Source organism: Tenebrio molitor, chromosome 6, assembly GCF_963966145.1.
Source record: "Tenebrio molitor chromosome 6, icTenMoli1.1, whole genome shotgun sequence".
In the NCBI taxonomy this organism is placed as follows: Eukaryota; Metazoa; Arthropoda; class Insecta; order Coleoptera; family Tenebrionidae; genus Tenebrio; species Tenebrio molitor.
Window position 1 is genome coordinate 11,870,217 of NC_091051.1, and position 14,333 is coordinate 11,884,549.

The following is a 14,333-nucleotide window of genomic DNA, read 5'->3' on the forward strand; positions in this document are numbered from 1 at the left end:
AAACAATTTAACACTTAAACACATAAAAACAAATACTCCATAAAACCAACGTGTTAAAACCGCAAGGTCGCGTTACAATAAAACTCATCAGAGAAACAATAACAAGCAGTCTCGTTAAAAATAGCATAATAGTATGGGCCATAAAACTAAAATTAATTAGTTCTGTAATAGAACATTCTACTGACATTGGCTGTTTGCAAAATCCTCATCAATGAAAGTGGCCGGAACGCGCAAGCGCCGATCTTCGATCAATGGACTTATTCACGTCTTCTATGAATGATTATACTTCCGGTCAGGACAGACGATTCATCTGCACAATTTTAACAATTACAATAACATGAGATCTTGGCCAACAACACTAGACACAATGAATATTGGATTATCCACAAGGTCTATTCAAAGCGATTTCTTACGGAGCCTGCAATTTGTGCTGAATACGCAGGAATCAAATCGCCTAATTCTAATTCAGTTCTTACAATCATACATTAAACACGTGTGGCTATGTTTTATTTTGCCTGTTTTAAATGTAACGTGGAAACTTACATGTACCAATTGTGCAAATGCAGCAGCTTGTTGCATATTAAGATAAGTTTCAATGAGAAATTGCGTTATCTCTCGGTTTGCGAATTTTGTATCTTGCTGTTTTCAAACTTTTTCAGATTTCGCAACTGATGCACAAATTTGGCTCAGCAACACTTGGGTCCGAAGAAATTATTTTGAAAGAAATTTTACGTTAATTTTTTTAAATCATGTTTGTGGTATGTAGGTACAACCATTTTTATGGGCCACTCCAAAAAAAAAAAAATAAAACACCACTTGAGCAAGTGCTGTTAACAATTAACTAGTAAACATATCGTTGAAACTCAACAACTTCTGTAATGTATTAAAAAAATAAACGTCGACTTCAAAAATAATTACTACCTAATAATTTGATTTAGAATGTTTGACCTGTTTTAAAAGATTTTGAAAAAAAACGCTTTATTTAACAGCAAGATAAGTCGACTTGCATAAGTCGTTGTTTTGGCATAATGGGAGCCCATGTAAATTTTGCATTTAATTTGGTAATAAAGCTGTCTGTTGAATTAGGTTATGTTTCTCTAAGTTTGAGGTTATAAATAGCGTCAATGTCTAATGCATTGTTGTCAGTTTTACTAGTTTGCAGTAGAAGAATACGCAGACATCGCGGGAAATTCAGCAACATGTTATGTTCATTTTGATAGGTCCGCATGTCAGGCACTTTACTGACGGAAATCAAACAGTGAGTCCAACGTTAAAAAATAAATCATGGCTCCCCATTATGCCAAAACAACGTAAACGGTGTTTAGTTGAACCTTTATCATTTAAAAAATATTTTTACCATCTCATCCGATGTATATGATTGTTATCTTTGGTTGCCACATTTTGAATTGAATTACTTATCAAGGTTACTTCCCAAATTAAGGACTTATGCTGCATAAAATAACGAACAATTACATTTAAAATTATGCTTTTCATTTCTGGAATAAACGTTTATTTTTTATGTGCTCTTTGTAGCATAATGTATGTGGACGCAGCTTTACATTATTACACATAACCACAGACTATCAACGGGACGGTCGCTCATTCATATAGGAACCGTTCTCGACATGTACGGCTCGATTATTCAAGGTAAGCTAAACGTTTTCAAACATTTTTTTTCGCAGCCGCTTTTGATTATACATTTTTTTTAAATATGCGGTGTTACAGTTAATTTCAAAATTATAGAGTACACTTAATTTTCTACAGTGTGAAATGCACTTACACTTTTTGTCAATGATGAATGTCAATTTTGACAAACAAAATGCCTAATCTAACCGAAAACGCGAAAGTGCTCATTCTTTCCAAATTAGAAGAAGGATGGTGGATCCGGAGGATAGCCCAGTATTATAACATCGCGAAGAGAATAAAACAGACAATATTATTGTGTTCTAAAACATCAACGACATTTTATGTTGTCAAATTTACCTAACCTTATAAAAAATATGACGTTCAATTTCAAAAAGGCATCTTTATATGTGGAAAAAACTAATAAATCGACTCCTTGATTTTTGAGGTGTACTCTATAATTTTGAAATTAACTGTACAAGATTTAGAGTATGTAATAACATTTCTAATGTTGTTAAGTATTGCTAGTCAAGAAAATGTACGTTAACTATGTACGTGTTAATATTGAAAAATTGGTCACTAAGGACCAAAGAATATAAAAATTTGAAATAGGATTAACACACTTTGGCGTTGTGCATAAAATTGTGGATTAGGTAAATATCAGTTGCGATTCTGTCGCTCGTTATTAGAGAATACTTTGTGTTGGAAAATTAACGAGAAATCAAAATTGCACAATATGATTAGGAGTATAATTTGTTAATTGCATAAAGCATTTGCATTTCAAAAGTGAAAATACAAGGAAATCAGAAGTGAAATGGTTTGATCGAAAACGTAAACAAAACAAACACGTAAATACATTCGTAGTTGAGTTAAAAAGGAATGAAAATCAATTCAGAAACCTAAGGAATAAAATCCAACTTTAATTAAGTTTTTTAATCGGATGTCATATCATATTTTTCCCAGCGTCATTACGGCTTATTCTGTTTTTTACAAAGTAAATTTTATGTTTTAACAAACTATATAAATATACTTTCACGACTCTGCGTGGGCAGATATTAGTATTAAATTGCAATTTCTTGAAATGAGTTTCAATTAACACGCACAGTTTTAGACAATAATAGTAAATTACAAACTTGTTTTTAACATTATTTCTGATTAGATAGCTTAATGGAATGGATTCTATCTAAATAGAACTTGTTCGGTAGCGTAATTGTAAGTTTCTTATTAAAATATAATTAAGCTTGCAACATTGCAACACCAGTTTCCCCTTTGGCTGTTAAATGAAGTAGGTTTTTCCCCTAAGACGACAAAAACTGTTAGTGACATGCTGAATGGTTTAAATTATTTTAAATTTTCTCTATATTGGGAACACACTTCCTTTTATTATTAACCTGATAAAATGAATGTTTGTTAAAACAATTTTTCTGTAATGTTAATATTTTTTAAGTTAATACGTACGCAAACAGTCTTGTTAAGACAACAGGACATCTATTTACATTATATTATATTTACATACAAAACGCATTATAAAATGGAAGGTATGAACAACGAGGAACATTTTCATTTTAATTTATCGAACTGTATCCATGGTAACAATTCTATTTTAACCGAATGTTACAACGTTTAATTTTATTACAATTTCGTGGAAATGGTGAGATTCTAGATAATTTCTAGGTGTACGTAGTATTATGATTTATTACCTTACGTTTGTGAGCGTTTAGATTTAATTAACACATGGTCCACACCAAATACACAAAGCGGAGGCGCCATCCACAATTCAAATATTAGATGTTCAGATAAAATAAAAGCATGAAAAAAATTGTTTAACCACCTGCATTTAGAAGGAATTCGGGTGATAAGGAGCGATTTCATTAAAACCAGGTTTAAAAAATGTTATTGAAACTGGCGGTTCGTGTTTATTCGAGTGTTCCGTTTTAGGCAAATCGTAGTAAATTCTGGTTTGGCTATTTTAAGCATAGCAAAAAGCCGTTGATTTCGAGATTGAAATAATCCAGTTGATGCCATAATCGGCGTTTAGCAAACCCGTTTAGTATAACGAGCCGTAATGAAGCGTGCAACAATGGTTGTTTATTCCAAAAAAGAAATGTGTGTCAACCGTGGATAAGCGTCTTTGAAATAAATAAATAAAAGGCGATGCCCGAAGCGCACTTTCAGCATATGCTCGCACAATAAATAATTTATAAACATAAGCCATGAATGTACATAAAAATAAAGCAGTCATTCGTGTAATTGACGGCATCAAACAACAAATCCATATAAACTGGCTCCGTGAATGGGTCGGCGCGTCACTAATCCATTGAATTGCAAATCCGCATCATACCGGGTGTTCCCCGTAAGCAGTCGCCCCCCGAATTGGGGCGCGCTCCCAACTCGCGGGAGACAGAAATTGGCAATTTGCGCAGCGGGCGAGGACGCCCCGCGTACGCGACTCCTTGCCCCGTTTTAATTAAATTAACCGACAATATTCTGATTAATGCACCCACGCGTTCCCATTTTTTTCACCCAAATTATCGAACTACTCTCGGTGGGCGGTTTCGCAGCGGGAGCGTGGGCGAAAAGGGGTGGCCTAGACCTACGCTTTCACGGTCGTTGCCATGGCGAAGCTTTCCAGGCTGTCCACTCGGGATGCGATGCCGTTCTGGCCCGGCCCTGGATTCGGTAGACGAGGACTCGTTCCTGTACGGCATTGCAGTTACCCAAAAGATTCACAAACACGAAAATTTACGGTGCGTACGCACGCGCCTTTCTTGTTGATTTTGTCACAAAAATAGGTCATTAGTGGCATGGTTTTGTACAAATGCCAGGATTTTATTTTTGATGATTGAAAATTGAAATGTTAAGTGCCAGCTCCTTTATCTGGTCATACAAAAATTGTGTTTGGCATTCCAAGTTATGACCATTTAAGGAAAACTGGTTTAAGCGGTATCTGGAAATAGCTATATAATAATTTGAGATTTGCTTAAGCATGTCAATTTTAGCTAATACGTTTGACCTTAACGTATCGTTTAATAAAAAAAAATAATTCAATTTGACATCCATTCTTCATTAGAAAACCTTGTTTTGATTTTGATATATCATTTGGAAACGTTTTAAAAAGTAACTAACTACCCAAAAACTAAGGAAACCAAGGAAACAAGCAGTTTATATGGCTTGTGATAGAGATTGGAGCTGACACTTTAGCCACTTCAGTAAAACCATATAATTTAAGCACCACACTTTAATTGTCAGCGAATTGGAACTGACAGACAAAAAGATTTTAAAAACTTTGACGGTTTTACTTTTCATGTTACTTCTTTTTTTGACATTAAAAATACAGTCTAATTTTTAAAAAACGCCTGAGATCAAATGGATATAAATTAAGTAATAAAGATTATCTGACATTTCTGAAGTTTTTAATTACAAGGAGTTCCAAAATGATTGTGGTATCGTAGGGTGCTTGGATCGGAAAAAATAGGTAGTTGGCCACCTTTCGACAATATGGTCTGGCACTACACTACACCAAACATAACCTCCAAGCCTCTGGCAAAGTGTCAAATATCATTCATTGCCTGTTGTCAATATTCAAAAATTCACAACAAAGTGAAATGTTGCCTCGGGTTTACCCAACGAAGACTGGTGTAAAACCATTATAAACTGATTTTGTTAATATTGTTTGGTTGATAAACCTGTCATTTTGACAATTCTTGATAGTGGGTATCACTTTTCAAGTGTGCGTCAAAATTCAAAACACTCAAATTATCAAAACCTACTACGATACCACAATCGTTTTGGAACACTTTGTATGATGAACCTGACCTGACCTGACCTGATGTAGAAGACGTTGACTGACAAATGAAAAACTGTCATTCACCTGCTGGATAATAGAATATGTGAAATTTGATTGGTATTTCTTCCTGTATTGAAGAACTTGTCGGTATTTTTTCATTAAAAGAACTTGTTGCAAAAGATCCATGAGAATATGAGTCAAGTATTAAACGAATTTTCGTATTCTTTAGTGATTCCAGCTTGGAACTGCTTTGATGGAACAAATCATTGACTTGGTCCTGGTTCTCCACACTAGAAGAGTCAGTGGAATTTATAGCAAAGAGAAAAAATTTTGCAAATAGATTGGACTTGAGGTGATAACTCGATCTGTACTAAAATTGTCAACACCAAACAAGAAAACGCATACAAGAACCTCTGAGACAAATTTAACCTCCCATAGCCTGGATTTGCATAGATTTCTTGGAAAATTTTGTGATATGACTAAACTCTTTAAAAATTTCATGCGACCTCTACATCAGGAAAAATTTTAATTTCTTGGGGGTCTGATGGAATGTTTTTGATTTACTGTTAGCCAGGGTGTATCAGGAAAGTATGCCAAATTAATTTTCCAACTTGCGTGATGGTGTCAAATAAAACACGAGGCAGAATTGAAACGAAATTTACTAATTAAGAGCTGAGTTCGTGTTTAGCAAACACATTTTTCTATTTCGCTAATAAAAGTTTTTCCTTCATTTTGAAATGTGACATCGTGAAATATGTCTTTGAAGGAACACCTGCGTATGTTATGAATTAATTTTAAAAACAAGAACTATTGTATTACATTTTTTATATACTCCTAACTAAAGAGATGTACAAAGTATCTCTTTTTTGTATCAATTCAGTTCTGTTGTAAACTGAAACAATTCTAACTTTATTCTTTTGAACGTTCTCTTCTACATATTTTTTTAGTTTCTGAATAAAGAAAAATTGCAAATATGTATTAGTCTGAATTGTTTAAAACTGTTTTACGTTTCAAGAATTTACGAACAATAGTAGTTTATTTGACGAGTTTGTGTGTAAATTGGGCCTTTTTTGGCACGCGTGATCCATTTTAAACGAGTGAAACGAGTGAGTGAGTGAAACGAGCGTTTTAAAGGCCCACGAGTGCCAAAAAAGGCCCAATTTACACACGAACGAGTTGAATACAACGTTTTTTTGTTCGACGAGCCCCTTAAAGGCTCCAAATCGCTTAAAACCTTTAAAATTAGCTTGACGTTTCGTTTTGACAAGTTGTGACATTTATCAAAATCCGTTCGCATTGGAGAAAATTCTCAAATTCTGACAGTGTCGAACAAAAAAATTTATTCTACGAGTAATATTACAAATACACAAGTTACTCTAAACTGATTATTTTCTGGACGCAGATTATTATTATGATAGCAGATATTTTATTAAGGCTAAAAAATTGTGAAGACAGAATTTATTTCGGTAATTCCACATTTTAAACAATTGTTAATTGATGCACGTGAATAGAAAAACTTCCTTTCTTACGGTGCAATTTTAATAATTTTACTTTTAAGACTCTGGCATTATTATTATCCTCGTGGATAATTCTCAACCTACTGGAACGAATCTTTTAGCTGAATTTTTTTCAACAGGCGAGCTATTCATCTCTTGGTGTTTACGGGTTTCGTTACGACGTGATGGAGTGTCGAGGATAGAAAGAAGTCGATAAAAAACCTTATCTACGAGCACATAAGAGGACTTTTCATAAGAAGATAGGTTATATCCGGTGGATGTCGAAACTATAATTAAGTGATAAGCTTTAAGAAACAATGCGCTTGCTTTATGAATGATGCTTTCATAAGTGTATAGTTAGACCGAGATGAGTGAAATATGATTATATGGCTTGTTTATTTTGTTATATAGATATTAACACCACCCATGCCCATAAACAACAAATAAAAGCACCATAAAAACAGCGAGACTATTTCACAATGTCAGCCTCTTAAGTGCAGTAGCGACAAGTATCATCCCTCTACGATAAAACGCAGTAGCAAACATCAATTTCTAAATTATGCAAAATATCACGAAAATGAATAAACTCGAACAAACTTTTTCAATTCTTCTCAAAAATTAAAAAAAAAATAAAAAATTAATTTCTCCACGACTATTAGAGAATGAATGCATTCTTGTTGGATATTCCATGAAAGAATGATATCAATTCCACGCCCCGTGTTAGAATATACAGAAATCCACGGCTGTTAGCCAATCATATCCCTCGTATTTTCATTCTACAATGGCAGATCGCCAATCGGATGCGTTTGTAAACAATAAGTCGCGCATGGCATAGCAACCGCTAAACCAGGTACAACTTTGATTGTCAAATATTTAAAATCAAATTAAATTCAATTTTCAAAGATTATTTTTTCTTGGTATAGTTGTTGAGAAAGTATAGTATTCAACTCGCGTATAATGGCTATTATTCACTCGGATGATTCCACCACTCGCCCACGGCTCGTGTTGGAATTTTCCTCTTGAATAATAGCCATCATTATACGCTCATTGAAGAATTTACTATTAACATATGTACATAGTTCAATTGGGTTTATAGTTTTTGATCTATGAACATTTTCTTGCCATAATGTATTTGCTGAATTCTTGTGATAGCATATCTATCCACTTTTTTCTATTTGATCTATGTACTTTCATTCGATATTTCTTTGAAGAATTTTTTTTTATGAATCATTGAAGCCTTCAAAAATTTTGAATTTCATAATTAACTTTTTTCGAAACAATGACATTTTAAAGTTGTGAACAGAATTTTAATTTAATTGCGTTACAGTTGTATTTTAGCATAAGTATTTCCAGAGTTCGGTGAAGCTGAACGAATTTCGATGGTCAGTTGGATAATCTTATTAAATTAAAAACCATTTCAATTACAAATTATAAATTAATTGAGATCTGTCTGTTAAAGTTGTTTACTGTGGAATAACCTACGCGAATAACGTTGGTTTTTAAATTTTTATGGCCCAGACTTCCGTTCTATGATGACGGTGTTGTGGGGGCGGACGTTTTAATATGTTTTTAAATTGATTCTTTATGTTGACTCTGTGCCAAATATTGCAACGAAATTAAATTATTATGTAAAAATACGTAAATTAGTTGCGATTACATCAACCAATTAGAGGAGTCAGTCGAGTGGTTAGGTGAATGAATGGAGGGCCCTTCTGGTATGAGCATACGACCCTACTTCCTTCCGTTCATTGACAAGAAATAGACTCGAACCTAATTGGTCGATTCCGATACAATAACTTATGAATGAACGACCGGAGAGTTTCTGTTTTATACTTGGTAAGGCGATATGAAAAATAAACAAATTAATACTTGAATACCTTATATGCAAATGTGAAATAAAATCTCTCGTCATTGAATTTTAATGCAAAATGGTTTTATGGTCTGGAAGTGTATAATTATAGGAGAATTTACGTTTGAAGTTTTTTATTTTGTATTGAACTGGTTCTGGAATTGGGTTGTATTTCATTCTATCCGTAATTTATGAGACGGTACATTTGTTACTGCAAATTGCGAAAACTAAAGTTGCCTTTGCTCGTTATGAGCCTCAAACCTGTTAAGGTTTTGCTTATTTTGCCTACACCCGTAATGCACTAAGAACAATATGGCGTAAAACTCTACAAGCTTCACGGCTCGTCGTCACACTCTGTTTAAATCCTTGGTTTCACCAAAAGATGCATTCGATCGAATTAATGCAATCGAATACCACACAGTTGCGTGGATTTACTCGCCGAAACACTTTACGACACCGGTGAAAGTTTAACAAGTAATCGCAGATTTATTATTTTAAAAAATGCACCGAAAAAATTACACAGTGTTAAGTAACGTTGCCATTGTGAAGCCGACGAGTGTGGGTGCGGAGTTGAACAATCTTGTTGCAACAGGAAAATTAATGGATACGATTGTCTCACATAAAAGTATAATTTACCGATTTTTAAGTACATTATGTTGGTTATCAGATAACAGTATTACTTGTTAGGTAAATTCCGATAATTCCAAATAGTTGTGCAATTTCATTCAAAAGATAAATACATTTAGTATTTTTTCATTTTTAGACACTTCATGTGCATTGAATGCATAAATAATCGCTACTATTGCAATAAATCTGTTTTTGTAAACTTTTCCTTTAGTTTTAGATATATCACGATTTTTATTTTATTCCTAGACACTGTTATTAAAAAAAAAATACTGGGTGATTATCTTTTTTGGATTTTAAAAATTGTCTGTTCACCATCGTCCATAAATGACTGTAGTGGTATCATTAATAATTGATCTACCGTAACACTGTTTAATAATTAATTTAGTCAAACCAATAATGGAAACAAAAATCATTTGCAAATACAAAAATGTTTGGTATATTTCTGGTAAAACAGGAATAACATATTTGTCCTGCTATTAGTAACTAGGTGAAGGTGAAATTGTTTCCAATTTGACAATTAAGGCAAACAAGGACAACGATCTCGTTTTGGTCTCAGGGTTGGTGCTAAGAAAAATCGTTTGCAAATTTCCTTTTACAGTAGTCGTTTGTTCTGATTTGATGTATAGCTTGCTGCACGTGAAACTGAAAACTTCATTAAAACGTAACATATTAATTATATCCGCCGAAAATGTATCATTATTTGAATGAAATTCTAAAAACTTGCAAGTCTCGTCATCGTAAAACTTTTCAATTTAACTGTCTCTACGTATTTTAATGAACGATCTTAAAACATATGTTGTAAACTAATTTTTTTGATCCATCTATAAATATACTAATCCATTTTATCGGCCTCCACATCTCCAATCATGGAATTTGGAAAGTGTAGTATTTCACCTGTCTGACAACTGAAATCATCATATGTATCTGATACTAGAAATCAATTAATTACTAGTGAGATTACAATAAAAGGATTAAAAAATGTAGTCATGATTCGTCCACACATCATCCATAGCTTACACGTAATTTATGATTTAATGACGGCGTCATTGAAGGTACTCTTATCTTTGAGCATTAATTTTGAGAGATTTTCTATTGTTATGAGTGTCAAAAAAATTTAATCGTTATCAGTTATGAGTTATTATTAGTCAGTTTCCTCAATTCCACTTCATATGACAGGGAAAGTTGATTAATTGTATGTGATAAAATGTCGAATTTATTTGTCATTTTCGGAAACAGGGAAATTGATTGAGCCGTGTCGTCCTTGACATAGAGATAACCCAATTGATTCTCGTTTGTGACAAAAATCTTTTCAAATTCTTGATAACTACGTATAAGGGCTGTTAAGTCCATTTTATCTATTTTGAACTTATAATTTACGTGCAGTCCTACAGATTTGATATTGTATGATATGATTGTAGACAGGACCGGCTCCAGAATCAAACTACCCTTCAAATATAAAAATAAGGATCTTTTCGGGTTCAGTCCAGCAATTTATGAAGGGACACTCCATTAACATTTAAAAATTCTACGTAAAAACTAAGTATAATATAGTTCTTCATTACGTAGAGTTGTCCATTCTGTGTTGTTTATGTTTAGTAGAACATTATCGCTAACCTAGCGTAAAATGTTCCCAAAAAATTCCTTTTATGTGAGAAGAAGTGTTTTTGAAACCTATTTTTGTTTTCTGTATAATAGGAAATTAGGAAAAGAAAAATCAATGATAGTAATATACAGGGTGATTTTGAAAATTGCACAGATATTTTAATCAGTGATAGAACTCCACAATAGATAACGATTGAGCCAATAATGCCTTATACAAATGTTGATATTTTTCGAGAAAAAGGAGCTAAAGGTTTTTCAAAAAAAGTTTTGAAGCCGCTGAATTTTATGAAAGCCCTTATTTTCTAGGAAAACTTAAATTTAAGTGGTTCGTAAAATATACATTTTTTTAACAATTGGGTGAAGACGGTGCTGTTATTGTCATTCAAGAGGGCTCTCAGCTAATGTATGTGAAATATTGAAACGTATCTAATAATAACACCCAAGTAGGTACATAATAACTTCATTGTTAAACGTAGTGGGCCACGTAATCACTAAATGTTATTAGTTACAAGGAAAATGAATATATTGTTATTACATGACAAGAGTGTTGTACCTGTCTAAATATTGTTATTTTTATTCGACTTGCGTCCTCTATACTCTGCTTACATAACACAGAAGAAAACTGGAAATAAATGTACAAGGAAGAAGAAAGTTTTCAATTTTCTGCCAAAATAATCGACGTACTATATCAATATTATTTGGTACTTGGCACATCACTGTTGTTTACAACATATTTGGTTATTTCATGGAAAATATCATATGATTAAAAAAATTGAGACATTTTTAGAGCTTTTAACACTACCAACAGTAATCAGTGATAAAATGAACTTTAACGAGTAGATTTCAAAGTACATAGGTATTACATATTTTCTGAAGTATCAAAAGTCAAAAAATACGGAGATATCTTTCAGCATATCATGATGGATTGATTTAGGATGTAATTTGTAGTAAAAATTGATGGAACGAAAAACCAGTCGAACCAAGGGAATATCTTTTAGGTGGAATCACTCTAGAAATCAAGTAGGTATGTACATAATACGAGTTAAGAATAATTAAAATAACATTAACTACAGTTATCAAGAAAAAAGTGAAAAAAACATGGTGGTAAAACCAAATTGAAATCATTTACTGCAGCAACAATGTTGTTATGTAGTTGATATAAATCCGATCGAGTATAGCAAATAATCGTAAACGAAGACTAAAATATCAATTGATTAGTAATGGTTTTTTTACACTTCAAGAAGCAATTTTTTCTCTAACTGGTTTCTCACTTTGTGATTTTTATTAAATGAGAATAGGACGTCAACATTTTGAATTTTTAAAAATGGGACAATTTTCCTCAATTTATTTTAATTTAGACATTTTGATAGTGTTAAATTTTAGTAATTTTAAAGGTTTTATTGTTTTCTCGAATATTTTATGTGTGAATTCAATTCCAATATCGCACTTATCGCGGCCGTGATGATGTTAAGTAAATACTAAGGAAACGTTGGCAATGAAAACAAGATATGTACTCTCCTGAATTATCGGTCAGAAACCTGACGCATTAAAAAGCTTTGCGAATTGTGAAAAAAAAAGTGTGTGCATAACACCGCACGACAGAAGTGAAGAAAAGTATGTGTTTTGTGGCTACAGAATATATATATGTATAATAGTTATTTGTGTTTCAAGGCCAAAAAGTGTATCTTTTTCGTCCGAGTCGAGTTTTCTGGCCGAGGCGCGGCCGAGGCTTCAAGACAGGCGAGAACAAAAGGCACGGCACTTTTTGGTAGAGGTGTACATTAAATTTTTTAGGCGACCGCACGAACTACAAAGCAATAGACATCATTGGAAAAATTACAAATTTATTTTGTATCTTACCTTTTTCAAATACATACATAGATACATTTATTAATATGTAGATATTAAATTTTTTTTTACAGTATTTGTTATCAGCTTGCCAACAAAACTAGAAATTTACTATTTGCAATACACACATACTTATGTATTTTCTTATTTACATAATTTATGGTGACAGGACAATCATTGGTTTTGTCGGTTTCATTGCTAACTTACTAAACAGACTAACAGATGGCGCCACGGTCAGCGTCCGAAAAAGAGATACTTTTCGTCCGCTTGTGAGTGTAAAATTACCTTTTTTATTAAGGGTGCCTAAAAAAATGTTTACCCAAATGACAATTTCCGGGCGTTATGATGGGGTAGGGCAGCAATCACGACCATCTAATAATAAATTTCAGATTGTAGAAGAATCGATATTTTACTAGACAACACAAACATTGCGACTAATTTTTGTTGTTTTTTTTAATCGATCAATACGAAATGTAAGTGTTTTAATTTTTTTTAATGGTAGATGTACCTAATAATTCGTTCGAGATTAGCGCAAAAGTTCTGATAGGTTTCGTCGAGCGTGAGAGGAGCGGACGCATCGCCGGTGGGATCCGGAGGATTCGGGGTCGGTGCAAGGTGGTGCAGATCGAAAGGGCCATCCTCGGAAGACGTCGTCGCTTCCCCTCCGGCGCTCCATTCATGGGTCGGAAGTGAAAAATCGGCGGGTGGTGAATGGAGGTGCGTGTCTCCCGGTCGAGGGTGCGGACACGCACAGGTTCCGGTGCAGATGTTTGGGCACTTCCGGTAGAGTAGGTCGCGGTGGAGTGTGCAGATGCGAATTCTCACTCATTCATCGTTTTGTCAGGCGTTCTAATTCCGTATATGTATGCGGCGAGGTTGTTTTGGTGGATGAATGAATGGCGCGTTGTTTGTCGGCGCGGGACGGAGGAGAAAGGCATCGCCGAGGCGAGGCCTGGGCATGCGCCGTCCGGGCCTCGGGCCCGCTTCTCGCAGAATGCCCAAGGTTCCGAGCGACGAAACAAGTCCGCGTGGAATCGGCCGATTTCCAGTGAAGTGTGTCCAGGGTTTGCAGTGCGAAAGGGTCAGTGAAGGTGCCAGGTGAGTCGCAGTGCCCGCCGCCGCCGCCCCAGGAACCACCGCGGCCCACTACTCGGCGACTCGGCGACATGGCCGCCGTATAGCGCGCCTCTGCTCGGTGCGCAACAGGCCGCCCCCAGTGCAGTGAGTGCCACCCCCGTGCAGTGCAGTTCGGGCCCGAGGGTGCCCGCCGCCCCAGACGCGCGACACACGCCTCGCCTTGCTCCGAGCGGGATCACTACTCGGACGCAAAATAACTGAGGTAAGTGGCCCTTATTTATATTTATCTCCTCATGTTGGCACCACTCTGGTAAACAAGTCATTTCTCCGATCGCCGGGATGCATCACCCATTTCGCGACTTATTCCGATGACCCACCGCGGAAACCGCTTCCACGACCAATCGATACGGTCACATTCCATCGT

General features: G+C 34.8%; 1 protein-coding gene across 2 annotated transcripts in view; it reads left to right on the top strand.

The window, feature by feature from the left end:
• The first annotated feature begins 12,511 nt into the window (after window positions 1-12,511).
• Window positions 12,512-14,333, top strand: part of sty (sprouty) — a 34,253-nt gene continuing 32,431 nt past the window's right edge. Inside the window, exons 1-3 of one of the 2 annotated variants that reach the window (XM_069052163.1) lie at window positions 12,512-12,598; window positions 12,656-13,620; window positions 13,677-14,171. The gene's annotated coding sequence lies outside the window, so the exon portion shown is untranslated. Of the gene's footprint in view, window positions 12,599-12,655; window positions 14,172-14,333 lie in introns of both variants that reach the window. The other variant, XM_069052164.1, reaches the window with a different exon arrangement.